Source organism: Mustelus asterias, chromosome 10, assembly GCF_964213995.1.
Source record: "Mustelus asterias chromosome 10, sMusAst1.hap1.1, whole genome shotgun sequence".
NCBI lineage: Eukaryota > Metazoa > Chordata > Chondrichthyes > Carcharhiniformes > Triakidae > Mustelus > Mustelus asterias.
Window position 1 is genome coordinate 24,943,364 of NC_135810.1, and position 27,940 is coordinate 24,971,303.

Here is a 27,940-nt window from a genome sequence, read left to right on the forward strand (position 1 = left end):
CACTGAACTTGCTTGGTAGATACATTTTTCCTTTTCCAGGCATACCCCAACCTCCAACATTTGTCGTAAGACATCTTCCAGGTTCTCTCGGAGTTCACGTTCCGAAGTTCTGGTGACTAAGACATCATCCAGGTACATCACGAACCCTTGGAGTATGTTCGCCATGACCCGTTGAAAAATGGTGCATGCAGACGAGACCATTGCATGGGTCTTAATATGCCCAGCTTTCCCAGGTGTTCCAATTCCGACCCTAATTTTTCCAATGGGGAATATGATACTAATCTCAGTCTTCAATTTAGGCATAGCATTGGGGTCAATGTAGCTTTGGCTCCCCTAATTGTTCCAAATCGTTCTTGGAAGACATCGAGATACTTATTGATTGCTTTTTATAGTAATCTTCCACAATCAGAGAGTGGCAACAGCAGCTTGTAGCTTTCAGTAAACCAAAGTTGAGAAATCAAATCAAATCCCTCTCCCAGCTGTATCTCCACCAGCAGTACCAATTCCCAATTCCAGCTGTGTTATTAAAGGCAGCACACTCATTACCTTACCTCAATAATAGAAATCTCACTTTTTGCTGTTAGCAGCTCAGTCCGCGAATATGAATACATTTAGAAAAAATCCAAAGACTCTGTATTCAATTAAGTTTTATTTTCCACTGTAATATTTTCTACACCATAATAATGTCAAAGACTAACCATAGTCACTTTATAACCAACATGGGATTACATAAAATTAAGGCTTTGTGACAGGCATTCAGTTGCTTTATAATGAGCTACTGATCATAAGTATACCTCACGATGGGATACTTTGGTGTTAAGTATATTCCCTGAACAAGGGAGCTTGTACATCCATGTGGGCATAATCAATGGTTCCTTGGACCTTGGAAATTCCCATCTCTGTAAAATTTCAAGCTGTAATATGCTGCCATTGGGGAGGAGATGAATTTGTTAACTTTTGCGAAGGTGTCCATGTCTTTCAAAGAACAAAGAACAGTACAGCACAGGAAACAGGCCCTTCGGCCCTCCAAGCCTGTGCCGCTCCTTGGTCCAACTAGACCAATCGTTTGTATCCCTCCATTCCCAGGCTGCTCATGTGACTATCCAGGTAAGTCTTAAACGATGTCAGCGTGGCTGCCTCCACCACCCTACTTGGCAGCGCATTCCAGGCCCCCACCACCCTCTGTGTAAAAAATGTCCCTCTGATATCTGAGTTATACTTCGCCCCTCTCACCTTGAGCCCATGACCTCTCGTGATCGTCACCTCCGACCTGGGAAAAAGCTTCCCACTGTTCACCCTATCTATACCCTTCATAATCTTGTACACCTCTATTAGATCTCCCCTCATTCTCCGTCTTTCCAAGGAGAACAACCCCAGTCTACCCAATCTCTCCTCATAGCTAAGACCCTCCATACCAGGCAACATCCTGGTAAACCTTCTCTGCACTCTCTCTAACGCCTCCACGTCCTTCTGGTAGTGCGGCGACCAGAACTGGATGCAGTACTCCAAATGTGGCCTAACCAGCGTTCTATACAGCTGCATCATCAGACTCCAGCTTTCATACTCTATACCCCGTCCTATAAAGGCAAGCATACCATATGCCTTCTTCACCACCTTCTCCACCTGTGTTGCCACCTTCAAGGATTTGTGGACTTGCACACCAAGGTCCCTCTGTGTTTCTATACTCCTGATGACTCTGCCATTTATTGTATAACTCCTCCCTACATTATTTCTTCCAAAATGCATCACTTCGCATTTATCCGGATTAAACTCCATCTGCCACCTCTCCGCCCAATTTTCCAGCCTATCTATATCCTGTTGTATTGCCCGACAATGCTCTTCGCTATCCGCAAGTCCAGCCATCTTTGTGTCATCCGCAAACTTGCTGATTACACCAGTTACACCTTCTTCCAAATCATTTATATATATCACAAATAGCAGAGGTCCCAGTACAGAGCCCTGCGGAACACCACTGGTCACAGACCTCCAGCCGGAAAAAGACCCTTCGACCACTACCCTCTGTCTCCTATGGCCAAGCCAGTTCTCCACCCATCTAGCCACTTCTCCTTGTATCCCATGAGCCTTGACCTTCTTAACCAACCTGTCATGTGGGACTTTGTCAAATGCCTAACTGAAATCCATACAGACGACATCCACGGCCCATCCTCAAAAAACTCCACCAAATTTGTAAGGCACGACCTCCCTCTTACAAAACCATGCTGTCTGTCACGAATGAGATTGTTCCGTTCTAAATGCACATACATCCTGTCTCTAAGAATCCTCCCCAACAACTTCCCTACCACGGACGTCAAGCTCACCGGCCTATAATTTCCTGGGTTATCCCTGCTACCCTTCTTAAACAACGGGACCACATTCGCTATCCTCCAATCCTCAGGGACCTCACCCGTGTCCAAAGAAGCGACAAAGATTTCCGTCAGAGGCCCAACAATTTCATCTCTCGTCTCCCTGAGCAGTCGAGGATAGATGCCATCAGGCCCTGGGGCTTTGTCAGTTTTAATGTTCCCTAAAAAACCTAACACTTCCTCTCTTGTAATGGAGATTTTCTCTAACGGGTCAACACCTCCCTCCGAGACACTCCCGGTTAACACGCCCCTCTCCTTCGTGAATACCGATGCAAAGTATTCATTTAGGGTCTCCCCTATTCCCTTGGGTTCTAAGCATAATTCCCCACCTTTGTCCCTGAGAGGTCCGATTTTTTCCCTGACAACTCTTTTGTTCCTAACGTATGAATAGAATGCCTTAGGAATCTCCTTAATCCTGCCTGCCAAGAACATCTCGTGACCTCTTTTTGCCCTTCTAACTCCCCGTTTGAGTTCTTTCCTACTCTCTCTGTATTCCTCCAGAGCTCCACCTGTTTTCAGTTGCCTGGACTTAACGTACGCCTCCTTTTTCATTTTAATCAGATCCTCAATTTCCCTGGTTATCCACGGCTCTCGAATCCTACCTTTCCTATCTTTCCTTTTAACAGGCACTATCAATAGTTCCTTCAAAGACTCCCACATGCCAGACGCGGACTTACCCTCGAACATCCTCTCCCAATCAACATCCACCAATTCCTGCCTAATCCGGCTATAGTTAGCTTTTCCCCAATTTAGCACCCTGCCCGTAGGACAGCACTCATCCTTGTCCATTACTATCCTAAAGTTAACAGAGTTGTGGTCACTATTTGCCACATGTTCCCCTACCGAAACTTTGACGACCTGACTGGGCTCATTTCCCAGAACTAGGTCCAGTATAGCCCCCTCTCTAGTCGGGCTATCTACATACTGTTCCAAAGAACCTTCCAGTATGCATTTTACAAATTCCTCCCCGTCCGGACCCCCAGCTCTAAGCACTTTCCAGTCTGTGCCAGGGAAATTAAAGTCCCCCACTACAGCAACCCTATTTTTTCTGCACCTATCCAGAATCCCCTGACATATCCTTTCCTCCACTTCCCGTGGGCTGTTGGGTGGTCTGTAGTACACCCCCAGCATAGTGACTGCACCCTTCCTGTTTCTGAGTTCCACCCACAGCGACTCAGTACATGACCCCTGTAAATTGTCTACCCTCTGCACCGCGGTAATATGCTCCTTAACTAATATCGCTACTCCCCCACCTTTTTTAGCCCCTCCTCTGTCTCGCCTAAAACACTCATACCCCGGAATATTCAGCTGCCAGTCCTGTCCTTCTTTTAACCAAGTTTCCGTCACCGCAATCACATCCAAATTCCGCATAAGCATTAAGGCCCTAAGTTCGTCTGTTTTACCCGTTACGCTCCTCGCATTGAAGCAGATGCACTCCAGACCTCCAGGCTCACTCAGGTCATCCTCCTCCAGAGTGCTCCTCTTCTTAGCTAGCCTTGCCCTGGCCCCCAGCTCAACCCTAGCCTCAGTATTTACTGACCTGCTGTTTTGTTCCCCACCCCCCTGCCACACTAGTTTAAATCCTGCCGAAACACTCTAGCAAAACTCCCAGCCAGGATATTTGCTCCCTTCCAGTTGAGATGTAACCCATCCTTTCTGGACAGTTGCCATCCTCAATGCAATTATGCACAGCAAAGTGGTTATTGTTACAGAAATGCCCAAAGGCTGTTTTAGTAGTGAATTAAGGGCAGCTATAACCTTGATAAGGATGAGCCTGTGGTAGAAGCGAGCTGTCGGTTAGCTTACAGCACAGAACAGAACTAAGTAATGGTGTCCTGGGTGAAAAGTCTCGCAATCACAGTTTCTTTGTCAAAAAGCTTTGTACTCTAATGAGTGGCTATCCAAACCTCACATTCCAACTTCACCTCCTTCACAGTAATCAGTTTCTCTTTCAATACTTCCATGCAGCCAAGTAAGGGATGAAATTGGATGGTGAGTGGGCGGTTGGTGGAAATGACAGCCCCTTAGCAAATGGCACAAAGACAGAAGAAAAACATTTGACTGAAGCATAGAGAGAAGAAAGAAAGAGGAATATGATTTGAACTGCAATTGCAAGCATTGAAGGAGGGTCCATTACATTTTCCTTCTCCAGATCATATTTCAACCCTCTTCTATTCTGTGTGACAGGTGAACACAATTCTACACAATGAGACAGAAATTCTAGACAATGGGCAACATGGTGGCACAGTGGTTAGCACTGCTGCTCCACAGCGCCAGGGACCCGGGTTCAATTCCAGCCTTGGGTAACTGTCTGTGTGGAGTTTGCACATTCTCCCAGTGTCTGTGTGGGTTTCCTCCGGGTAATCCGGTTTCCTCCCACAGTACAAAGATGTGCAGCTGAGGTTATTTGGCCATGCTAAATCACCCCTTGGAGTCAGGCAGATCAGCAGGATAAATACATGGGGTTATAGGGATAGGGCCTGAGTCGGATTGTTGTCGGTGTAGCCTCGATGGGTCAAATGGCACTGTAGGGACTCTATGTGTTCTATTCTAATCTTACAGCATCGTAACAACCTCATTTGCATATTACTGCCAAACACAGGGTTGAGAAACTGAGATCCTGAGAATCAGCTGAATATTCAATTCTGTGATTCATCAAAGTCAAGCCCAATTCTATCCTCAGCCGACATGAACAAATATAATAGTGACCATGGAGCAGGGACCCAAATGGATTTTGTTCTGTCCTCATCCAGGGCACTGTTGCATTTTTTCTATGATCGAAAGCCATTACAGATCTGAACCTGCAACTGTGATGTTCCCTGAGAGTCATTTCTGGAGGCAATTCAAGGCAACTGGAGAGCCATTTTGGCACTTTAAATTGTGTTGACTCCAATTTAATTTGGCATTTAAAATATGTGCATTGCCCTGGTAATATACATAGAGTTACATCCTATAAAATTAATCCCATGCCATGTGCTACATGCTTGGTTAAAACCTTGCATGTTTGTACTATGAAACTAAAAATACAATTTCAGGATGATGAATAAACATGAAATCTAAAACCTTTTTCAGAAGGTTGTTGAGTTTTCCACAGCAGAAAATTATGATTTTAACCACTGTATCATATTAAGAAGTATGTACTTGGGTTGAGTACATAAGTACTACATGGATATCTTGATATGATGTTCGTACTATTTAGGTACAAGTCTCTGCACAATTAGCAAAACAATAGTGTATCTCATAAAATGCCTTTTCCGACCATTCCCACTGGTGGGGTCTTCTGGTCTATGTTGTTGTTTCAAGGATTGGACGGCATCATTACACTAGTTTGGATCTCTTGTATTAAAAATTAAGAGTGGTTTTTTTTCAGTTAATAAAAACATTTCTGGTCAAACCTAAAAGCCTTTTTCTGTGTAAGTTTGTCCTTTATAAATTGCTGAAATCAAAAACTTTTTTATTCATTCACAGGATTTGGGCGCCGCTAGCTAGCTGAGCATTTCTTTCCCATCCCTAACTGCCCTCCACTTCAGAGGGCATTTGAGAGTCAACCACATTGCTGTGGCTCTGGAGTCACATATAGGCCAGACCAGGTAAGGACGGCAGATTTCCTTCCCGAAAGGACATCAGAGAACAGGGTGGGTTTTTCCGACAATCGACAATGGTCATCATTAGACTTTTAATTCCAGATTTTTTTTATTGAATTCAAATTTCACCATCTACTGTGGTGGCATTCTAATCCGGGTCCCCAGAGACCCAGGTGTCCAGGGTTACTAGTCCAGTGACAATACCACTAGGCCACCGTCTCCCCTGACAGGAAGAGCAATTGGGAACGTGCACCTCTTACACTCGACACATTATAATTTGGGGGTACCCCATTCAGTAGTTAACAAATTGAGGGTTAATAAATTTGGGGAACATCGCCTGGGGACCGGTCGAAACAAAAGGGATATAGGTAGGTTTGTAAAGTCAGCCAGAAATTGGCAAATGGAGTATAATATGAAAATGTGTGAGGTTCCCCCTATGGAAAGAACAGAAAAGCATATTACTTAAACGGAGATGGACTGCAGTATGCTGCAATACAGAAAGACCGGAGTACATAAATCAAAAAAAGTTAGCATGCAGGTATTGCAAGTAATTTGAATGGGAAATGGAATATTGACCTTTACCGTAAGTAGAATGGATTATAAAAGTAGGGAAACCTTTTTACTTATGTAGGAGCTGGTGAGACCTTAACTATGTGTAAAATGTTGGATTCCTTATTTAAGGAGGGATAAACTTACATTGGAAACAGTCCAGAGAAAATTTACTTCGTTGATTTCTGGAAGGAAGGGCTTGACGAATGAAGAAATGTTGGGCCTATAATCATTGGAGTTTTAAAGAATGAGGTGTTCTTATTGAAATACATATGATTCTGAGATGTCTTGACGAGATAGATTTTGGGGGGAATCTAGAATAAGGGGGCACTGTTTATAATTAAGGAGCCTCCCATTTAAGATGGAGACAAGAAAAGAGTTTTTCTCTCTCAGATGGTTGTTAATCTTTGGAATTTTCTATCCTGCAGTGCAGTGGAGGCTGTGTCATTGCATATATTCAAGTCAGAGATGGTGGGAAAGTGGGCTTGGTGTAGGAGTTGATAAAAGTAGAATAGAATAGAATAGGAGTGCAGAAGGAGGCCATTCAACCCATTCTGCCTACACAATACCACCCAAACACTATCCCTGTAACCCCACATATTTACCCTGCTAATCCCCCTGACAATAAAGCACAATTTTGCATGGCCAATCCATCTAACCTGCACATCTTTGTACTATGGGAGGAAACCGAATCACCCGGAGGAAACGCACTCAGACACATGGGGCCCGATTTTACCATTGCGTCACGCCTATTTTCGGGCGCATCTGCATCTGCATGCATTTAAATTGAATTAATGAACTGCCCGCTCAACTTTATCAGCATTTCCCCCTTTACCATCGCGTTCGTGCATCCAGATTGGCCGCGAAACCGACATGCTCGGCAAAGGTCTGTTTTGGGTGTTCCAGCCTCTGAAGAGGTAAGTTCAGAGCTTCCAACAGCTCTCTGACTCAGATCAGTGGTTAGAGGGGGAGGGAGGCAGGTCAGATCATTCTCTGGTGCGGGAGGGGGGTGGGAGAAAGGAGGCCTGATCATTTTCTGGTGGGGGAGGGAGGCCAGATCGTTATCTGGTGGGGAGGGGGGTGGGGTAGGTGGGGAGGAGGGAGGCCGCATCGTTGTCTGGTGGGGGGGGAGGGGGGAAGGGAGGCCAGATCATTGTCTGGGGGGGAGGGGAGGGGCTGGTGGGGGAGGCCTGATAATTCTCTGTTGGGGGTGGGGAGGCCCGATCATTCTCTGGGGGTGGGGGGGCGGGGGGAGAGACCCGATCATTCTCTGGGGGTGGGGGGGGGGAGATCCGATCATTCTCTGGGAGTGGGGGGGGGGAGACCCGATCATTCTCTGGGGGTGGGGGGAGAGGCCCGATCACCCTCTGGGGGTGGGGGAGGAGGCCCGATCACCCTCTGGGGGTGGGGGGGGAGGCCTGATCATTCTCTGGTGGGGGGGCGGGGGGGGTTAATTCTATCCCATCACATTTCTAATTCTGATCATTCCTGTTATAAATGCTACTTAGATTATATTTCACTTGCCATGTTGTTTTTTCCCCTACACCAGCAAGTTCAGAAGAAGTAGAAATTATCTTATTACCATTTCCCAAATTATCTTCTAAACTTGGAAATACAGCTCTTAGAATTTACTGCAAGTTGGCTGTTGCTAAACACAATTGCAAAGGTTGTTGAATCAAGCAACGGTTATTTGTATATGTTTCATTGCACAACTTCAATAAAGGCCTGGATGTGTACCTCGGTGGATTTTGCAAATACAGGCAGCAGAGAGAAGGGATTCAACCGCTATAATAGTACACGTGCATTTAATTAATGAAACTGTCAAAGTACTCAGCTGTGAGTATGTGAAATATACTGGGAGGGAGGCCAGATGGATATCTGGTCGTGTTGGAGTGGGGGGGCAGGGGCAGGAAGGGTCCGCTGCCACTCTGCGGGTGATCGGTGGGGGGGAAAAGGGGGCAGAGGGTCGCGATCGGTCTGGGTAGCAGTGGGGTGGGTGGATAAGGGGGAAAGTTATGTTGTCGGGGTGGGGGTGATGTCTGTGGCTCCCGAGCCGCTTTATCCGCTTTTTGCGGCCCGAGAGCGATGTGACAGCGGCGTGATTTTCAAATTTGTTTCCTCACTGTGCATACGCAGTTCAGAGCTCCGATCATTTCAGGCGCGCTAAGCCCCGCCCACAATGCAATTCAGATCTGTGATTTTTTTTTCCTGGCTAAGTGCGTATGGGGCCACCTGAAAGCAGATTTCCAAGTCGGATCTGAATTGCGCCCAGATTCAGCACTTAGAATGAAAATGGTAAAATTGGGCTCATGGAGAACGTGCAAATCCATCCAGACTGTCACCCGAGGCTGGAATTGAACCCATATCCCTGGAGCTGTGAGGCAGCAGTGCTAACCACTGTGCCACCATGCTGCAGCAGAGCTTCAAATGAGCTGGTTATGAATCGGCAAGATGGGCCAAAGGGCCTGTTTCCGTGCTGTGTATCTCTGTGACTCTATGGGCAGGGTTTTCCAGGTGCATTTGCCCTGAAACTGGAAAATCCCACTCAAGGTCAATGGACATTTCCATGGTCTGCCCCTCGCCCACTACGATTTCTGTGGCAGGCAGAATGGGAAAATTCCCCCCTATGCCTCTGTGACTAGTTGACCAGGAGAGCATTGCAACAGCCAAAGGTGAAATTATCAAAAGTATGACAAGGGCTCTAGCAGCAGATGGATTGAAGTCGGAGAGGTAGCAAACAATGTGACTGTGTGCTAACTGAGAATTAGAATCATTGAGTTTAGCTCAGTAGCATAATTGATCTCATCGTAAAATTACACAAAATTGCTTTCAATTAATTGACTTTTACTTAATTTCATATCAATTTTGCTAAACCTGTAAATTAATACACACATAACTTATAATCAATGGCATATTTAATCTGCAAAATGATGAGTGGAAAGGGGCAAATTTCAATTTTTCTCACACTTAAGCGGGCCAATTAACAATTTTCGCAAAGATGAGGTTTGACACAACATTAAACATGAATTTAAAAACAAAGCTGACACATGAAAAGAAACAACTTGTTGAGCAAATAAAAAATCATGACAATCAGTTGATAATTAAAAGATGAGTAATAAATAAGGATGGCCATTTCAGAATGAAAAGTGAAGAGTGTGGAGTGTCCAGCTCACTTCCAGTCTCAGCATTGTCACGCAATCACCCTCACCCACTGTGAGAGTGCCTATTGGTGTGTGGGGTGAAGGTGAATGAAAACTCTGAGACTGGGAGTGAGATAGACACTAATCTCCCTTCACACTTGCCACCCCTCATACGCATACACACGCACACACACACACGCTCACTCCCTCTCTTTCATAGGCTCACTCTGATCCTCTTTCTCTCAAATGCATGCGTTCATCCTCAAAAACACATGTACTCACCCTCTCTCTCATCTACCCTCATGCTTACTCACCTACCCACCCTCACACTGCCACTCACCCACTCACTCATTTACCCACCCTCATTCACTGAACGTGGGGGTGGGGATAGGTGTGATGAGAGCTGGACTGAGGCCTGAGGCCTAGCAGTGCCTAAATGCAAGTGCCTGTTAATGGGAGGGCTAAGAGCTGGGAGAATGCTGAGCTAACTGGGGGAGAATCAGGGGAAAGTAGGGGAGAATGGGTGGGATATATGGAGGAGTACTGAGGAAGAGCTAGGGGGACACAGTTGTGCCAGAGCACTGGTAACCATGGGAAAGCATGGTGAATGTATACTCCAGGGTCTCTCTCTATCTGCAAATACTTGCAGTTGCCGGTAATTGCTGTTCCTCCAGTCACAGTCTGTTTTTCTCCTATGTTTGATGCTGATAGGCTGACTGGTGAGCCGATCAGCAGTATACGTGTGAGAAGGCTGTGATTAGTGGAGAAGGCCCCTGAAGAAATCTTCAAGCTCACTGAGCCGTCTTATTGACATTTCTACAATCATTCCGGGGGCCACATGGAGAGACTTTGCAGGCCACAGGTCTGACAAGCCTGTGACATAAGATTCTATGTCCAGAAACTCTGCCATGGAGCCATGATTTTCAGGCAGTCAGGAAGCACATATTCATGACTAATATCTGCCATAATGGCGTGCGAGGATACATTTTGCCAAGTGTGTGCTGATTAAGCCAAGCAATGGAATCTTATTTAAATTGGAGTCCTCTTTCTTTCAATTGCTTTTTGAATTTTGAATGCTCCAACATATTACTTACCAAGAACAGAACATGTCCAGCTAACCAACAGGAAGGACTCGTCATCAGGAATCATGAAGTATTGATGGGTTGTCTGCTGGTTTGTGCTTTCAAATCATTGGTTAATATCTGACCTTATCTTTGTGTGTCCTATCATCTGGAAAGTACGTTTTGTCAATGTTGTTCAGGTAGTGTACCATTACTGGCTGCCTTAGACATTGGGCCCGATTTTACCAAAACTTTGCGCCCGAAAACAGGTGCGAATTCGCGGTAAAGTTGGGCGTCGGGCCTATACCACGATCTGCACCCGATTCCGAGCAGATCGCGGCTTTACCGACACCCAATTCGGGCGCGGGTCTGGCCCGTGCCTGAATCGGGCAGCCCGACGATTTAAATGCATTAGCATGCATTTAAATCGACTTAATGGACCACGCGCCCAACCCTACCGCCAAATCCCACTTTACCGTCTTCTGGCCCGTTCTGAATCTGCTCTTTTAGCAACCTGCAAAATAAAAGTCCGAAGCGGATTTCTATTCTGCAGGGGAACCTCCGAAGCCCTGTCCGCCCTTGTGAAGTCACCATCCTCCTCGACCATCCTTCAGGGGCCCCCCCGCTAACCACCCCGGCAGACCCCCCCCGGATTAGACCCCCCTGGGAGGCAGGCCCCCCCTGCAGACCCCTCCCCCCCCGTCCCCCCGGGATCAGACCACCCTGGGAGGCAGGCCCCCCTCGGCAGAGCACACCCCCAACCTACCTCAATCGCTGGTCTCCCTCCACCATCCTTCCGTTAGCAAGATAAGCTGTATGTTCCTCAGCTAGATCCACTTTGGTCAACACAAAGATGGTCCTTCTGCCTTGTGGGTCCATCTGGCTCACCAAGTCAGTTACAATACTGCGTTCAGCATCTACTGAACCATCTTGGATACAAAGGATAATGAATGGTACTGGTCGATCTTCCTGGTGCTATCAGCACTGTAACATCAGGAATGGCTGCCGACACCAAGGATATAATTTTTAGCATAAGCAAAGCTTACATGCAGAACCCTAATGCCATTATCCTTTGTATCCAAGATGGTTCAGTAGATGCTGAACACAGTATTGTAACTGACTTGGTGAGCCAGATGGACCCATCACACCCCCTCTCCTCCTCCCACCAACCCCCCCCCCCCTCCCCACAGAGGGTGATCTGGGTCCCGCCCCCTCTCCTCCTCCCCCCTCCCCCCCCCGCCCCCGCAATGATCTGGGTCAGAGAGCCGCTCTCTCTGCTTTTTTCTCCCCGCCCGGGTGCGCTGCTTCGGATTTTTTTTCGAACTGCGCATGCGCAGTTCAGAGCTCCGATCGCTCCGGCAGCGCTAAGCCCCGCCCACTGCGCGAATCGGACCAGAGCCGGCAAAACACGTATGGGCGCGGTGGAAAGAGGATTCCAGGCTCGGATCTATTTGACGCCCAGATTCGGCACCTAGACTCAAAATGGTAAAATCAGGCCCTATGTTTCAGTTGCCCTTTGCTTCACAAATAACAATTTGATTGAGCTGTGCCACTTGTCAAAGCCACAATTCAATTATTGTTTGAGAGCATGAACAGCATTGCCCTTAGCTTCAAGGTCACTGTGGCCATTAACTTTTATACAGCTAATTTCAGGTTGCAGAATGAGATGTAAGTAACTCCGTAATGTACTGATGTATCAGAGACACCAATGAGCTGCTGTTTAGCAGGAACAATATCTGCATCTTCTTCCTTGTGGGCAGAGAGATGCACAATGGAAGACAACTCAGATTCCATCACATAGCAGAATTCTCCAGAGTGCGAGGAACTATGGACCGTTATGTTCTTCTTCACTTCAACGTAATCGTACCAATAACCTACAAGGACTGGTGAAACAATAATGTGGGTTCTTTATTTGAAGATAACACTACATCCAGGTAGCTGGATGTGAAAGAGTTGATGCTGAGATTCTGCTCAGTCAAATCTTCAAAATCATGCTGCAACCCTGTCATGTTCTTTTCTTCAATATAATTGTACCAATCAAGCTCTGCCCATGAAGCACTGATTAGGTAGGAAAATGGTGGCAGGCCGTCAAAAATTAAGGTAAAGAGTGAAAAGTTGTTTTTAGACTTCATTTAGCTGTTAGGAGCTGTTACTATGGAATTTTTGCTTCCACTCCAGTCTGTGGCATTTAGCTTCCCCAGATCTTCTGTAGGGACTGTAAGTCATAATTAATTATTTTGTCCGTGGAGCTCTGTTTAAAGCAAGATCATATAGATTCTGCTGTTTAATGTCTGGTTTGCTTAAACTTTGCAGCAGGTAGATTTCTACTACTTAGACTCTCCCAGTTTTGAACAATCTTACTGGGATTTGATGTGAAGTGTGATTCCAAGAGGAAGGGACAGTGTGTGCAGGATTCCTACAGAGCTGCAGAATCACGAGACATGGTGAGGCTTTCGCACTTTCGCACCACTTCTTCTCTTCTGCTCAATGTGAAGGGATCAAGACTTGTACTGCTCAGTCTAACCTTCTCTGCTGCCACTCTCCCACCATGTTACGTTCTTCTCTTTAATGTAAATTTACCAATCATACGTAATAATAATTTCCATTCTTTATTTGAAAATGAGAATATATACGGATAGTGTTTATCTGGAGTCTAAGTACAGTACATTTGACTTCTACCACTGCTGTTTGCAGACTGACTGTGAGTCATGGTTTAATACGTCACATCCTGTTGAGCAGGTAGCAGTTTAAAATACATTCTCCCCTCCCCCTTTAAAGGTGCACATCATCATATCCTGACATAAATTATATAAACTATGCCTTGCATGCTCGCTATCACCACCATCGTTTTCAATTATAAGAGATTCCACTCACTCAACTTACTGTTGTTTTGCGACTATAAGTAGTGCATAATGACAAGTTGTTCCCAGTATACTTGCTGTTATTATGGCTCTGCCAGTCTGCGCCTGCCCTGTGTGCCCTCGCTTTCCAGCCTGGTCGGCAAGTTACGAGCTGGTTGCTGAGCAACAAGGGTTATTCTCTCAGGAATGGCTCCTGACTCCTGAAAAGAACCCTAATGCAGCTGTAGAATGGTCATTCATCAAAAGCCACGCCCTCTTCAGAAATGTGGCTGAGTAAAAAATTGGCACATTGAAGCAATATTTCCATAGGCTGGGCTGCTCTGGAGGAATATCGCAGTCCAGGGTATCCAGATTTTGGGCCCGATTTTACCAAAACTTCGCGCCCGTTTTCGAGCGCGAAATTGCGAAATTGCGGTAAGGTCGGGCGTCGGGCCGAATCCGAGCAGATCGCGGCTTTACCAACACCTGATTCGAGCGCGGGTCCGGCCCGCGCCCGAATCGGGCGGCCTGACGATTTAAATGCACTTGCATGCATTTAAATTGACTTAATGAATCGCGCACCCAACTCTACCACCAAATCCCACTTTACCACCGCGTGGCCCAATCCGGATCCGTGTTTTTAGCAACCTGCAGAATAAAAGTCCGAAGTGGATTTCTATTCTGCAGGGGAATCTCCGAAGCCTTTCCTCCCCGGCCATCCTTCGCGGACCCCCCTGCTAACCACCCCGGCAGACCCCCCCCCTCCCCCCGGAATAGACCCCCCCTGGGAGGCAGGCCCCCCCCCCCCCGCAGATCCCCACCCCCCCCGGGATCGGACCCCCCTGGGAGGCAGGCCCCCCTCGGCAGAGCATACGCCCAACCTACCTTGATCGCTGATCTCCCTCCACCATCCTTCCGACCTGCAGTCCTTCGAGAGCCTGCAGCACCTTCCTGGCCTTCCTCTGGCATCCGCCACAGAGGGGGGGCTCAGATGGATCTCTGGTTGGAGTGGGGAGGATGGACTTGGGAGAATCTTGCAAACTGCAAATAATGTAGCATCGTCTTTGTGCTGCCTAATTATCTATGGGAAAGGTAATTAAACTACAGTGTCCTAGTGAGCAATTAGTGACCTGTATAATACATTTGTGATCTGTAACTGGATTGTTGATGCTCAAATGTTCAGATCCTGTGGTGAACTTGGAAGAATTGTCCCCGTGGTGGAACTTGGTTGGAAATAAGATTCAAGGAGATTACTAAATCTTGTTTTCATCTGAACACTGCACAGTCAAAAATTTGGGAAAATATTTCAAAATATATATCCCCACATCCATATTTTGAAATATTTTCCCAAATTTTTGACTGTCAGGTTTTTAGTTCCTGCGATTATAATTTTGACATTATCTTCCAAAGGGAATTCCTCTAATTCTGTGCAATGTTCAGATGAAAACAAGATTTAGTAATCTCCTTGAATCTTATTTCCAACCAAGTTCCACCACGGGGACAATTCTTCCAAGTTCACCACAGGACTCTGAACATTTGAGCATCAACAATCCAGTTACAGATCGCAAATGTATTATACAGGTCACTACTTGCTCACTAGGACACTTTAGTTTAATTACCTTTCTCATAGATAATTAGGCAGCACAAAGAAGATACTACATTATTTTCAGTTTGCAAGATTCTCCCAAGTCCATCCTCCCCCCCTCTCTGCTGTTTTTTCTTTCGCGCCCGGGCGCGCTGCTTCGGATTTTTTTTGAACTGCGCATGCGCAGTTCAGAGCTCTGATCGGTCCGGCAGCGCTAAGCCCCGCCCACAGCGCGAATTGGACCGGAGCTGGCAGAAAGCGTATGGGCGCACTGCAAAGAGGATTCCGGGCGCAGATCTATTTAACGCCCGGATTCGGCACAAATGGTAAAATCAGGTCCTGTATTTCATCATCTGCTACATTCTCAATAACTTCACCATCATGAGTCTCCAGCATTTACACTACCTGCTCAACAACAAGGTCAGAGGGAATAAGCAGAAGGAGGAGTAAGGTGAGGGGAAAGAGAAAGAAATGCATTGACTACTAGTGTCCCTAGTTGTCAGAGCTCAGATCATTGAGGAATGCTTCACCTAAATCAATCTTCCATCCCAAATTCACCAACAGTGAGGAAACACTTTGTCGGAGCTTTCCTTATTCTAGTGCTCCGACAAAATGTTTCCTCAGTGGTCATGGATTCAGAGATGAAAGACTGCTGAACCTCCAGAGAAAACACTTTAGAAGATTTTGGAGGACAACCGCGAGCAGCTCTGCAATTGAGGTCCTGGCTGCAGATTGCGGCATCTTGGCATGGGTAAGTGCAGCTTGGCCTAGTAGACTATGTGTTCCTGATAAGGGAACAGGTGGAATTGTTTCCAGGGTACTAAACGTGGTGTCATCCTGACAGGCAACAGCAAGTACTTCTCCCATAGAACTAGGTTCACCCTCCTGGAGCTGTGTCACAGCACTCCTTCAGCTTTCCTTGGGAACAGTCTGCAGGAGTTACGCCATGTTCTGAAGCCCCAGCCAGCAGTAAGTCTTAAAATCCAAGATGACAGACATCTGATCGTCCATCTAAAAGCTGCCAAGAGGGGCACCATGATGAGGAATGCCACGGTTGTGTTAATGGAGTCGATTATTCATTGATTTTGGACAGAACTGTCTATGTGTTCTGTATAAAACCTTGAGACATGATTACAGCTGGACTCCTCCTTACATTACAATGTTGTGTGCAAGCTCACTGGCAAGCACTAGCATTTCCTGGTGTGTGCTCATCAGCCATCTCAGGGCCTTCAATATTTTCCACATAAAGACTCCTCCATAATCCTAGCTTCCGAAGTGCGTGTTGTACCGATAGCTGAGCTGCTGCATGTGAGGGGAAGATTGAGCAATGTTGCATCTTCTGCAAGGTTGGACTATTTGTAGGAGAGTGAAGGAAACATGGAAATTGGAGAGTTGGGGTTAAAGTTTGCGAATGTTGTGAATAGTGGGCCTGTAGGTGATGGAAGTGCAAGTGGAGACTAAGAGAACAATATGTTTATCTTGACTACTTGACTGAAGTCACAGGGTGGGATTTTTCGACCTCACTTGCCCTGAAACCGGAAAATCCCACCTGAGGTCAATGGAGCTTTCCATGGTCCACCCCTTGCCTGCTCTGATTCCTGTGGGAGGTGGGACAGTAAAATTCACCCCATAGTATTTTGTCCGACATCGCAGCCTTGTACATGGTGCTAAGCATCATATAGAGCCATCAGCCAGTGGGTGGCACAGTGGCACAGTGGTTAGCACTGCTGTTTCACAGAACCAGGGACACGGGTTCAACTCCGGCCTTGACTATCTGTGTGGAGTTTGCGCATTCTCCCCGTGTCTGCGTAGGTTTCCTCTGGGTGCTCTGGTTTCCTCCCACACTCCAAAGACATGCAGGTTTGGTTAATTGGCTGTGATAAATTGCCCCTTAGTGTCAGGGGGACTAGCAGAGTAAATGCGTGGGGTTACAGAATTGGGCCTGGGTGAGATTTTGTCAGTACAGGCTCGATGGACCGAATGGCCCCCTATTGCACTGCAGGGATTCTATGATTTTATGAGCATCACCTCTCCATGGAAATATGGATGACCCTGCCCTGATTTGATATTTTCAGGCAAGATTAAGAAGAGAGTGTAGCAGGGCCTATTCTCAAATGACTGCTGTGGACCTGAGGATTTCCAGAACAAAGACAAGAGCTTCTTGCACCCAATTCATTCCATCCTACATTATCCTTCATGCATTGAGACAAATCTAGGCCAACTTCTTTATTGGAACAAGGAAACAAATGCTGGAGATATTCATATGAACACATGAATTCAGAGCTGAAATAGGCCATTTGGCCCCGGGAGCCTGCTCCCCCACTGAATGGGACCATGGCTGTTCTGATTGCGGCCTCAACACCACAGCCTTGCCTCTTTCCCGTTTTAGTCTCAATACAATACATACCAAGAATATAATAGATTCTGAGCTAAGAAGATAGAACTCAAGGAGAAACTTATTATTGGTGAAGTTTTGGAAATAAAGTTTCCAGTGACTGTAGTGAATACAGACAATTGAAACAATCAGTGGATAGATTCCTCAATGTGCAGATAGAGGATATGGTTCTGAAAAGAGGGAGATAAACAAAGTGATTTATTCTGCGCCATAACGCAAGGAAAAACAACAGGTCGCATAGGCTGAAAGGGTCATTCCTCATTCTGGCTTTGTTATTTTCTTATCTAGATGTTCAATTGGTGTGGAATATTATTTGTCAACAGGCTATGCCATGTCGTAGGGTTATACATGTTGGATGAGGAGGTGTGAGAATAAATCTAACAGTGCCCTCACTCAACAATTTCTAGATGACATTCTTGGGCTGATGAGTGGCAAGTACCATTCATTGTACACAATTGTCAAATAATGACCATCCCTAACAAGAGAGAGTGCAAACATCACCACTTGATATTCAACTGGATTGTGTCGTTGAATCCCCACCATTAATGCTCTAGAGGAGGGATGGTGGATGTGTGCGTGTGTGTATGTTGGGGGCGGGGGGTGGGAGGGAGTGCAGGTGGACTCACCATTTACTAACAACTTAACTGCATTGTCCACATAAATGAAATCATAGAATCCCTACAGTGCAGAAGGAGGCCATTTGGTTCATTGAGTCTGCAGCAACAATGATTCCACCCATACCCTATCCCAGTAACCCCACATATTTACCTTGCTAATCCCCCTGACACTAAGGGTCAATTTAACATGGCCAATCAACCTAATCTGCACATCCTTTTGAATACAGACACTGGAGCTTCAGTAGCAAATAACTAACTTACTGATTCCCTGACAACCTACCACTATTTACAAGACACAAATCAGTTGCTTGATGAGGTACTATCCACTTGCCTAAATGAGTGCAGTTTCAATAATACTCATCGTTCAGGAGTCTTTGCTTTCATACTCTCAGTGGTCTGTTCACCACTTGGCTCAGGCACATCATCTGATAAAGTTGGTTGTTCTTCAGCTTATGCAGACGCTGTTGGTTCAACTGGTTCAATTCAACTCAATCTGATCATAGGTTCAGGGATTTCCAAATCTTGTGTCAGATGTTGGCCTTGCTGCAAATTCTGTTTTTGAAGTGAGGATTATGTCTGTGTGTCTCCTCCAACATCTCTTGTCATCGGTTTGCACTGTATAAGAAATAACAACTCTATGATGACATCAACAAGTTCCATCCCACCATCAGGCTCACCATAGACTACTCTCCGGAATCGGTTGCATTCTTGGACACGCGCATCTCCATTAAGGACGGTCACCTCAGCACCTCACTGTACCGCAAGCCCACGGATAACCTCACGATGCTCCACTTCTCCAGCTTCCACCCTAAACACGTTAAAGAAGCCATCCCCTACGGACAAGCCCTCCGTATACACAGGATCTGCTCGGATGAGGAGGATCGCAACAGACACCTCCAGACGCTGAAAGATGCCCTCATAAGAACAGGATATGGCGCTCGACTCATTGATCAACAGTTCCAACGCGCCACAGCGAAAAACCGCACCGACCTCCTCAGAAGACAAACACGGGACACAGTGGACAGAGTACCCTTCGTTGTCCAGTACTTCCCCGGAGAGGAGAAGCTACGGCATCTCCTCCGGAGCCTTCAACATGTCATTGATGAAGACGAACATCTCGCCAAGGCCATCCCCACACCCCCACTTCTTGCCTTCCAACAACCGCACAACCTCAAACAGACCATTGTCCGCAGCAAACTACCCAGCCTTCAGGAGAACAGTGACCAAGACACCACACAACCCTGCCACAGCAACCTCTGCAAGACGTGCCGGATCATCGACACAGATGCCATCATCTCACGTGAGAACACCATCCACCAGGTACACGGTACATACTCTTGCAACTCGGCCAACGTTGTCTACCTGATACGCTGCAAGAAAGGATGTCCCGAGGCATGGTACATTGGGGAAACTATGCAGACGCTGCGACAACGGATGAATGAACACCGCTCGACAATCACCAGGCAAGACTGTTCTCTTCCTGTTGGGGAGCACTTCAGCGGTCACGGGCATTCGGCCTCTGATATTCGGGTAAGCGTTCTCCAAGGCGGCCTTCGCGACACACGACAGCGCAGAGTCGCTGAGCAGAAACTGATAGCCAAGTTCCGCACACACAAGGACGGCCTCAACCGGGATATTGGGTTTATGTCACACTATTTGTAACTCCCACAGTTGCGTGGACCTGCAGAGTTTCACTGGCTGTCTTGTCTGGAGACAATACACATCTTTTTAGCCTGTCTTGATGCTCTCTCCACTCCCATTGTTTTGTTTCTTAAAGACTGGATTATTTGTAAGTATTCGCATTCCAACCATTATTCATGTAAATTGAGTCTGTGTCTTTATAAGTTCTGTTTGTGAACAGAATTCCCACTCACCTGAAGAAGGGGCTCAGAGCCTCGAAAGCTTGTGTGGCTTTTGCTACCAAATAAACCTGTTGGACTTTAACCTGGTGTTGTTAAACTTCTTACTGTGTTTACCCCAGTCCAACGCCGGCATCTCCACATCATAAGAAATAGGCCCCATCTTTGTGAGTATTTTGGAACAGGTACCCACTTTTCAATTGAAGAGTGGTTTCTCATTAAATCTCTTTCTTCTTGATCAAAACTTCTTGGTTTCGATGTCTGTTCATGGCGAGTAACTTGGTTTTGTTGTTGCTGATCTACAATAGTAGAAGTGTCAGGTATTCCTGTCAAGATCATGTCCATGACCTTCCCCAGCACTTGATCTGACCACATGCATCTTTGCACTTGACAGACTGTAAGAGGTACCCTATCAACCTGGGAAACATACAAGATCTTCACATAGTTCTCCTGTGATTCAGCTTTGTTTTGAATCTGCAGACGTAATAGAATATCAGCGTTTGAATGTTGCTGAGATCTTCTGTATTTAATCTCTAAATTATGTACTGATAAGATGAGGGACCATCTCTACAAACGACTCTCAGCTGGAGACAAAGATCATTGTTAAAGGTCTGTGGTCTGTTAACAAGGTGAAATGTCTATCATGCTGTCGTGATGAAATCCGTTGATTGCAAAAACTATACTCAGGGCTTCCTTTGAGCATAATTTTTGTTTAGTACTAGTCAACATTTTTGAATCAAAAGCTATTGGTCTTTCATCTCCATTTGGCGTAATACGAGAGACAACCCATAGGGTGATGTGTCATGTGCGAGTTGTATTTTTAAATTAGGGTCGAAATGAACTAAGACTTCCAATTGCCTCAGCTTATTTTTAATTTCATTATGTGCTTTTTCACAGTCTTTTGTCCATTGTTGGTTTACACATAGTAATGTATAGAGTGGTTTTAATATGGTAACGAGATTTGGAATATGTTTTCCACAGTAATTGATGAGTGCCAAAAAAGACCTCAGTTGCGATATATTCTGCAGTCCAGGCTAAAATCACAGTCATTTTCTTATGTTCCTGGTGGAGCTGATCTTTATCAATTACATGGCCAAGATAGCTTATTGATGACGTGAAAAATTCACATTTTCCTTCTTCACACTAAGATTATACTTCTCTAAATGCTCCAGTGTTTCTTCTACATTCTGTAAATATTTATATTCATCTTTGCCCACGATTAGAATGTCACCTAGATAAACGGCATCCAGGATGCCATTAAGGTCACTGAGGATTTGATCCATTGATTTTTGGAATAAGGCCAGTGCTGATGTTATTCTGAATGGTAGGGGTTTATACCGGAAGAATCCTTTGTGAGTAACAATTGTTGTCAGCGTTTGCGGCTCCGTTGCCACCCTCATTTGGAGGTATACTTGGGACAAGTTTTCCTTGCTGAGCTGTCGACCCCAGACAATCCATCAAACAGGTCAGTCATTAATCATGGCCAACACAGACTACTAGATTTATCGTCATTTGGAAGTAATTGCAAATTCTTATAGAACAATATAGTTTAATGCCAGGGATGATTGGAGTTGCCCAATCGCTCATAGTTGCAGACTTGATGGCCGGTATTTTATGACCTAGCTTGGGCAAGGCTTGTAAAATCCCACCCAAGGCCAACATAGAATTCCATTCTGCAAGCTATGCCCGCCCTGATTCCGGGGCTGGTATGGTGGTAAAATTCCAACCAATCACTCCACCTTTGATTAATTTTTCAACTTCCATTTCAACTTTTGGCTAATGGCATAAGGTACAGTTCTTGCCTTTAAGCATTTTGGGTTGCTATCAGGTTTTATCTTAAGTCAGGCCTCGACTCTGTTCATTTCGCCTCAAGTATTTTCAAATACTTTCTTGTATTTTTCTGAAATGTATTCTTTCCATCAACCAATTGGTTAATTCATTGCCAATTTAGTTCAATCTTATTTAACCAGAAGTGCAGGAAAATTTCCTTTCACAATATGTAATGGCAATTTTTCAGAATGACCATTTGCTTCAATGTGCACCATGATATCACCCTTCACTGGAACCACCTCTTCCATGTAAATTCTCAGGATTATATTAGATGGTTTAATGGTATGTTCATGAGATTTTGTTGATATAAATTTTCAGAGACAAGAGATATGGTGGCTCCTGTATCTACTTCCATTTTAATTTCATTCCCGTTAAGTTTTGGATAGACCCAAAATCTCTGTGTATCACCTTGCATCGATAATACACCAAGTTTGAGTTCTTCGATCTCCATGGGAATTTTCATTGTCTTCGGTCTTTCTATGGACTTTTTGTGTAGATTTGGGTGCTTTCTTGCATTTACCCATCTTTGAGGTTTGAGGATTCTGTCTGGTCCAGCACACCTTGGTAATATGACCTTTCTTGCCACAATTATGATATTTCTTTCCTTGATACAAAAATTCCTTTGGAGAATGTCCCACCTGGGCACACCTGCGGTATGCTTGCATGTTGAGATTTTCCTTTCTCAGTATTCATCTTGTGTATTTTGATGCTGACTCTGATTTGGGAAGCTTCTTTAGTGGCCAATTCCATGGAAACTGTGATCTCAACGGCAAGTTTTAGTGTTAAAGAGCTTTCGGTGAGCAACCATCTTTGAATTGCTTCATTTGAAGGCCACAAACAAGTCTGTTTCACAGAGTGTTGAGGGTCAGGCCAAACGCACAATGCTTTGCTAGTTTCCATTGTACGGCTGCAGATTGTAGAATATTTTCACCTTTTTCTTGGTTCCGGCGATAAAATCTGAATCACTCCAGTATGATTATAGTTTTAGGTGAGAAGTGTTCTTCTTCTTAATCAATTCCTCATAGGTTTTTGTGCCAGGTTTGGCAGGATGGAAGGTTTTCTGTCCTGTAACACTCAGGAAAGTTGCTACTTTAATTTCATATGGTACCCTAATTGCAGCAAGGTAATATTGAAATCTGTCTTCATAGCTACTCCATGATTCCGCATTCCCATTGAATGGTTTCATAACACCACTTTTTCCTGCCATCACAGTTGCCAGTTCTTAACTTGCATTGGTTCCTTTCACTTCCCCCTGCCTCCAATTTATTTTCTCTTCCAATTTGATTTGCATTTTTTTTCCTGTTTCTTGGTTGGACTGTAGCTTTAAGAAATATATTTTTCCATTTTTTGCAAACACCAGTTTGTTTTAAAACCAGGAGATTTCAGCTTTAATATTGCTTAATCTTGGTTACCCTCTCATCGTTCATTTTTGCTTCCTGAGTAGTTGCTTTCCAAAGTAGGCTTCGCTTTTTCTCTCTCTTTCTCAGGACCCGACACTATGGGCCCGATTTTACCATTTTGATTCTAAGTGCTGAATCTGGGCACAATTCAGATCCGACTTAGGAAACTGTTCTCAGGCGCTCTCCCATATGCACTTAGCCTGAAAAAAAAATTGCGAATCTGAATCGCACCGTGGGCGGAGCTTATCACGCCCGAAACATTGCAGCTCCGATCGGAGCTTTGAACTCCGCATGCGCAGTGAAAAAAAAATTGAAAAACGCACCCGTCACAGTGCTCCCGGGCCGCAAAAAGCAGCTCGGGAGCGATGGCCCTCATAGACATCGCCCCACCCCCACAACATAACTGTCTCCTTATCCACCCAGCCCCCCCCCGCTACCCAGACCGATTGCGACCCCCTGCCCCCTATCCCCCCCACCGATCACCCGCAGAGCGGCAGTGGACCTCCCGTGCCCCTGTCCCCCCCGCCAGAGAATGATCTGGCCCACCTCCTTCCTCCTCCTCCCCCCACCACCAGAGATCCATCTGGCCTCCCTCCTCCCCCCACACCGGAGAATGATTGGGCCTCCTTCCTCCCACCACCCCCTACCAGAGAATGATTGGACCTCGCTTCTCACCCCCCACCAGAGATACATCTGACCCGCCTCCTCTTCCTTCCCCACCCAACCAGAGAATGATCTGGCCCACCTCAACTTCCCCCCACCACCGATCTGAGTCAAAGAGCCGTTGGAAGCTCTTAACTTACCTCTTCAGAAGCTGGAGCGCCCGAAACAGATCTTTGCCGAGCATGTCTGTTTTGTGCCGAATTTGAAAGGGCGTACGTGATGGTAAAGGGGGAAATGCAGGTAAGATTGGGCGTCCAGTTCATTAAGTCAATTTAAATGCATGCAAATGCATTTCGGGTGCGGTTCGGATCGCGGCCATTTTCGAGCCTTGGTAAAGTGGGCATCTGCACGGCGTGGCGCAGATCGCACTAATTGCCTCACGCCCGACTTTACCAAGTCTTCGTTCCTGAAAACGGGCACGACGCAATGGTAAAATCGGGCTCCATATCTCACCACATGTGAAGGCGCACAACTGGAAAAGCCTCTCCAGATTTGGTGAGTAAACTTGTTTTTACACGGCCCTACTTCCTTATTTTCTTACTCTGCTAATTTTCGAGGAGATTCTGAGCCCACCAATCAACTAGTATTACCGTCGATGGCTGGCTCAAAACATTTCATGCCTCCAACTCTCCAAGCGCTCTCAAGGTCACAGTCAAGAAAAAAATAATTAAGATTTGGTCCGGAGTGCTTTTTATCAATTTAAAATTAATGTGCACCCTTAGCAAAGGATAAAAGTAAATTCCAATGGCCTGATTTACTACACTTCAGAAAACATCTTTGTTGCCAATTTTATCTTTGACTGTTGTGTGGTAAAGTGGTCAGCTCACTTCAACAGAGAGGGTAAAAGAATGAAAAGGTTGCCATACAGTGGGTTACTTGACCAGTTAGTGCAGCTTAATTAGATAGGTGTTGCTTGCTTATGGTCTAAAATGGAAGAGAGTGAAATTCTCCCAAATGCTGTAAGATGTTGGAAGTATTTTCATTCAGGTGTCTGCGGATATCCACTTGTGAACGTGCTATCAAGTGAAGGAAATAGGGTCAAACTTTATTCAAGCTTTGCAGAAAGTGTCATATGGAACAGTGGAGTGGTAGCTGAGTCGATGTGTGAAGGGAGTGCGGCCAGGATACCTTGTGTGTACCAATGGTCTCATTCATTTCCACTTTATGCTATGTGGCCCTGGATTATGCAGACACGAGTCCTAATTCCAACGTGATTTCTGTATCACCATGGCTACTCTTCAATTACCTTACCAACTTTTTATTAAAATGATTCGGGCATTAAATAGCGATCATTGAGAATATAGCACTGTTCCGGACCACTATTGCAACTTCCTCCAGGCTGACTGTATCACAATTTAGTCGGATGGTATTCTCTGGGTGCCAAAAATCCTATTTCTTCCATGTTTACAACTGCCAACTGCTAGATCTGAGAGTTTCTAATTAAAAACTCTGAGGCTTAATTTCTAACACTCGGCTCCTCAGTTGTTCTTGACCTAACAAGGTACAAATATCTATTATGTATGAATCAAGCAGAATTTATGAAGCAAGATTTTACATATAGTTAACCCAAAGCAGTGAAGACAACAGAGAAGTTCATCATTCTTCAAGTGTCTCTGAGTCTCTGAGCATTGCCAGCACAGGCAATGTCTTTATTTTCTCTGTATTTGAAGTGACATTGAACTTTGTTTAGAAGAGTTAACCCCAGTTGCCATGGTAACACTACACCAAGAAAGATTACAATTTTCCAGCTTTTATCCCCCAGTTTCATTAGTCCTCATCCCAAATTTGGAAATATCCAGAAGTTTACATTTCATTGCGAGCATTTAGGTACAGATTAGCAACGTATAAACAATGCCACATCCTGTCATCAGAACAGAAAGGTTTTCTTCTGGTGCAGATCAATTAAAGCAATGTTAGTTTAGAATAAGATTATGTTCCAAGGCCAAACAACTTTTGACCATTTCTTCAGACAGAGCTGGGAAGTACGACTCTTAAAGTCTCAAAACAATTGAAGGTCTGTTCCTCACAAACAGCAGCTGCAAATCATCCCAACTGCCTTGACTGCTCATTGTCTCACTAACAGAAATTCAACAAAACCATTTAAAAATTGTTTAAGGAATAAAATCCATTGATTTTGCAAACCAAAAACAAATCCTAAAAATAGTAGAGTTATCAAAATCTTTCTCAAGATGATAGCTATTGCAAGTTCTGAGAACATTCAAACCACAGTCATTTTATGTCCTGCTCCTGCCATTGCCGTTGCCCCTTAAGGTTGCATTCTATCTCCTGTTGACACTCTGCAGCTCTGTCCCATTCCCCATCTTCACTCGCTCCTGCCATTCCACTTCCCAGCCCCCTGCTATGTTTCTGACCATTTAAACTTTATTTATTAGTCACAAGTAGGTTTACATTTACACTCCAATGAAGTTACTGTGAAAATCCCCTAGATACCACACTTCAGCACTTGTTGAGGTGCACTGAGGGAGAATTTAGCATGCCCAATTCAACTAACCTGCACATCTTTGGATTATGGGAGGAAACCAGAGCACCTGAAGGAAACCCACACAGACACAGGGAGAACGTGCAAACTCCACACAGAAAGTGACCCAAGCTGGAAACTGAACCCGGGTTCCTGGCGCTGTGAGGCCACAGTGCTAACCACTGTGCCACCGTGCTGCCCCAACTGCTGTAGATTTTAACAGCTTTAATCCCACCTTCCATGTTCATTTATTCAGTATCTTGTTCCGAACAGGACCCAGGAAGCCTGAGTTCAGGGGAACCCTTCACTTCCCAGAGTCAGAGCTCAAATTTCACTTCTGATAACTCTGGCACTCTGAGGATAATGAAGCAGATTAGTGCACATACAAAGAGATCAGAAACAAAAGGCTCAGTGAAACAGTTGACTGAACCACACAGCTCTGGTATGTTTAGTAAACTCCTTCCTGTACTCTTAAAGTTGTAAAACAATTTAAGGTCTGTTCCTTACAAACAATACCTGCAAATCACCACTAACTGCCTTGACGGTCTATTGTCTTACGAACAGAAATTCAAACACAACCACTTAAAAATTGTTTCAGGGATAAAATCCATTGATCTTACAAACCAAAAGCAAACCCCAAAAGGATTTCCAGAGTTAATGGAGAAAACATTAATTGCCACAGCCATCTCTAAACACAAAGTTCATTTCACCTTCTTGGTGCATTCCAACTCTTACTCCAAATAGGCCATCCATCCGTATCTCAATTACAGGAGTATGCTTTAACGTTACTGCTTTTTTTTTTTCAATCTAACTGGTTTCTTTGTCACACTGGTTACTGGATTGCTGGATTCTGCCATTGTGGGGGTGATTCTCCCAGCCCACTCTAGCAGAGCTGCAGGTTAGGAGCCATCAGTGGAGGTTGTTTCTCAGGCTCCCCGCTGGGCACCATGGCCTCCACAAGTCTCCGCTGCTACGATTTCCAGAGCAATCAGTTCTGCACCAGAAATCGACATGGAACTGATTATCATATGGAAATCAGGTTTTATATTTCATTTGCAGGTCCAGGACTGAAGTCTCTAGATCCACTAGCATCTCCACACACCACCGGGAGTGATTCACTTCAGCAGAGTTTACAACTGCTCCCCACCACTGGGGCACAGGCGGCTGATCCCACTGGAGGGAGCAGAGGTGATTGAGCCCCCCCCCAGGACGTTGGGGGTGAGGGGGGTGCCTCTTGGGGCAGTGCCAGTGTGCCAGGCTGGCACTGCCCAAGAGGCAAACTGGCACTGCCCAAGGTGCAACTTGGCACTGCCCACCAGGCAATTGGCAGTGCCAAGGGGGCAGGGCAAGAGAGGGTGGGGCCAATTAGGGGGAGGGGGCCTATTGAGGGGGCGATTGGTGGGGGAGGGGGTATCCTGCTGACACTCTCCATAGGGATTGCAGGTAGAGGGAGGGAAGAAGGCGATTAGGGGATGGCCATCCTGGTCGGGGTGGGGGGGGCGGCGGGGGGAGGGGGAGTCAGCAGTGCCGGCGGGGGTTATATCGGAGCTGGCCCGGCGAGGTCTGGGAGGCCAG